Genomic DNA, 3,763 nt, shown 5'->3' with positions numbered 1-3,763 from the left:
AGAAGGGAAAATGTTGACAATAGAGCTGTATAGAAATTAGAATAACAGATATATTAAAATTGAATAGATTTTAGTGAATTACTTTAATCTTTTTTCAATTTTCCAGGTAGCCAATCACTATGAGCCACCAAGGAAATTGAGACCATAAAGTACGCACAGATAAAATGTACATTTAAGTGCTTCCAGTTTCTCAGGAGGGTGAACTAGATAATTAAGATCAACCTTCCTGGCCGGGTGCGGTGGCTCAAGCCTGTAATCCCAGCATTTTGGGAGGCCGACATGGGCGGATCACGAGGTCAGGAGATGGAGACCATCCTGGCTAACCTGGTGAAACCCTGTCTCTACTAAAAAATGCAAAAAACTAGCAGCGGGGGGTGGCAGGCGCATGTAGTCCCAGCTACTCGGGAGGCTGAGGCAGGAGAATAGCGTAAACCCAGGAGGCGGAGCTTGCAGTGAGCTGAGGTCCGGCCACTGCACTCCAGCCTGGGTGACAGAGCGAGACTCCATCTCAAAAAAAAAAAAAAAAAAAGATCAACCTTCCTATTGAATATATAAAAACCTTTTTCAAATTAATAAGAAAAAGATAGACAATGAAAAGGAAAAATGGGAAAACCACCTGAACAGGCACATCCCAATAGGAGAAATAGTAGCATATGGAAAAATGCTCAACTTCATTGGTAATTAGGTAAATGCAAATTAAAACCACAATGTATTGGCACTACATACTTATCAGAGTGGCAAAAAATAAAACATCTGATAATATACATGTATGAGTATGGTGAAAATTTTTTAAATATATAGCATTGTCAAGTATTTCTTTCCGACTGAGTTACTTTCTTTTTATTCTCTTGGTAATCTCTTCCAGAGTTAACTACTCTGTTGTAGGTGAGGAAATGTATAAGGCTCCACTTAAAATGTTGGCGTTGATATTAGCATGGTCTTTTCCTTTACTGCAGTTCAAAATTAAAACTTTTAATTGTTTTCTTTTAGATTCTAGTCTCAAAAGCAGTTTCCACTGTACAAGTTACTGGTAACAGTCTTATACTTCCTAGTAGTGACCTACAACCAGGCTCTAGCTTCTCCAGGAACATTACAGAATAGAGTTAGTTTAAATATGTATTAACCTAGGAGGCATTCTCTCAAATGAGTTTAAATGCATTTTATTTTTAGACAGTCAACATGTTTTTTTTTGTTGTTGTTGTTAAAAACAGTGACTCTACTCCAAATAAATCACAGTCACAATAAATGAGATGTTCAAGATGATATCAGTCCTAGTGTTGTGTAGAAGACATGCCGCAGCCAGTTATGATGACAGGTAATTGATCCACAGTAACTGCCAAATTTGTAACACTTTTCCATTTCTAAACCATTCTTAAAGAAAACCATATATGGATCATACTATTCTCATGATAGTCCAATAGAGCCACCATACCATTAGGATTCATGTTTTCACCAATGAAGAATTGGTAGTTTTTGAAATTAGCAAAGATCTGCTTGATTTGTTCTGTAGGCCCTGTCGTAAAAGCTTTTACTCTTTCTGGTTTCTGTTATTCAAGTCTGCCTTTAATTGATTTCATGTAATATTTGATGTACCTCTTGTAGGCTTCTTTTGTGAAGCTAGTTTCCTACAAGTGATGGTTCATGACAGGTTCATGGCAATATCAACACCAGTGATGACTGTGCTTTTGGTACCTTCACCCTTGAGGCCTTCAGTGGAGGCATTTCCACCAGTGAGTGAGTCATCAATGTTACCCTCTGTCTTATCAACTATTTTTCCCTCTACCTCCAAGCACAGCTGGTCCATGATCTTTCATATTTTGTAAATGTCAGAGAACATCTCATTGTGGCTGGTGAGGTCCCAGTAGATAATTATAATAGTGGAAGTGCACTGCAGCCAGAGTGGCACTCGGGAGAGGGAATGAGGAAGTGAGCAGAAAAGTGGCATTGCCAATTATTAACAAGGATGTGGAGCAATGAGCACTCTCATGCACTGTTGATGGGAATATGCATTGTAAAATCACTTTTGAATAATATCTGATAATACGTCTGAAAATGTATATAGTCTATGACCTAGCAATTCCATTTATAGGTGTTTGTATCTCACATAAATGCATGCTTACATGCACCAGAAAACGTGTGTTAGAATGTTCATAATAACATAGTTAATAGAAGCCCAACAGAAACAACTCAGTAGTAGAAATGATAAACAGAAGTAGGTTTATATCATGGTATACTATACAGCAAGCAATGAATAAACTACATGGATGGACAGCTCTGAAACACAAAAGACTGAGCTAAAGAAGCTAGGCTAATACTGTATGATCCCACTGACACGTATTTTTAAAATAGGCCACATTAAACAATTATTAGCAGCATGAAATTTAACATAGTGGTCACCGCTAGGGGGTAGGCTGGTATTATGGTCAGAAGGAGACAGGTGGAGGGCTTCTATGGGGAAGATGCCATTCTATTGTTTTGGCATGGAGGAAGACACATTGGTGTTTTTTAATAGTTTGTTAAACTACATGTTTATGTTTTATGACCATTTTGTATGTTCTATCACAAGATGATACATTATAGAAACTTACCTCACTGATATTTCAGAAAGATGAGGTTATTCATGCCATAATTATTTAATGGGTGCTGTCTTAGTTCATTTTGTGTTGCTATAAAGGAATACCTGAGACTAGGTAATTTATAAAGAAAAGAGGTTCACTTAGCTCGTGGTTCTGCTGGTTGGAAAGTTCAAGATTGGGCATCTGCATCTGGCAAGTGCCTCAAGATGTTTCCACTCATGGTAGAAGGTGAAGGAGAGCTGTTATGTGCAGAGAGCACATTGCAAGAAAGGAAGCAAGAGAGAGAGGAGGAAGGTGCCAGGCTCTTTTTAACAATCCGCTCTTGTGGAAGCGAATAGAGTGACAACTCACTCAACCCTGAGGGAGAACATTAACCTGTTTATGAGGAATCTGCTCCGATGATCCAAAACCTCCCATTAGGCCCCAACTTCAATATTAGGGATCAAATTTCAACCTGAGATTTGAAGGGTCCAAACATCAAAAGCATAGCAGATGTCTAGTGTACCTGGGCTTCTGTTAGAGATAGCTTATTTCAAACCAGCTGAGCCAAAAGAGAACAAAGGTAGACTAAGGGAGTTTTACTTCTTTTGTTTAGTTAGAGTTATCAACAAGGAGTGTGATTGGAAAAATGCTCTAGTTAAAGATGAAAGGAACAGAAAAGTAGGTGACTGAATAGGGCCAAAAGACAACAAATGGTCCCAGAAGCCTTTAACATCTGGGAGGGACTTTATTCACTAATGAATTTTCTTCTCAGTTTTGAGCTCTATCCTCAAGCTTGTTTGAAAATTACTTGACTTTTCTCTCCAGTTCTTTGTACTTTTTTCCACATCATCTGTAAGATGTTTCTATTAATTTCCTTAAACTACCGACCAAGCATTTGCTATTTGGAGAAAAATAAAAGAAATCAAATTCAATCACTTTGAAAGCCCCTGACTAAGTGTTGGAGCCTACGGGATAAACACAAAAATCAAACTTGATAACTTTTGACCTTCCTCTCACTGATGTGTGTTGAAAGCAATTACGTGAATTTGTATTTCTGGCCTGGAAAAAGGAAGAAAAACAGTAACAACAAAAACACTTGTCTAAAACTAAATTTTCTGCAAAAAGTTTGCTGTGCCATTTTTGACAGCTTCCTCTACTACTATAATTGTTAACTTTGGATATGACAAGAGATTTTTTAGCAAAGG

The 3,763-nt window shown here is 37.8% G+C and overlaps 1 pseudogene; it reads right to left on the bottom strand.

Annotated features, from left to right (window-relative positions):
- Positions 1 to 1,254: 1,254 nt before the first annotated feature.
- On the bottom strand, positions 1,255 to 1,945 carry LOC117077839 (annotated as a pseudogene).
- Between the last annotated feature and the right edge of the window lie 1,818 nt (positions 1,946 to 3,763).

The sequence above is a fragment of the Trachypithecus francoisi genome, unplaced genomic scaffold (assembly GCF_009764315.1).
Source record: "Trachypithecus francoisi isolate TF-2019V2 unplaced genomic scaffold, Tfra_2.0 Lachesis_group6, whole genome shotgun sequence".
NCBI classification, from domain to species: Eukaryota; Metazoa; Chordata; class Mammalia; order Primates; family Cercopithecidae; genus Trachypithecus; species Trachypithecus francoisi.
Note: the sequence above shows the minus strand (reverse complement) of the source record. Positions and strands in the feature narration are given on the sequence as shown.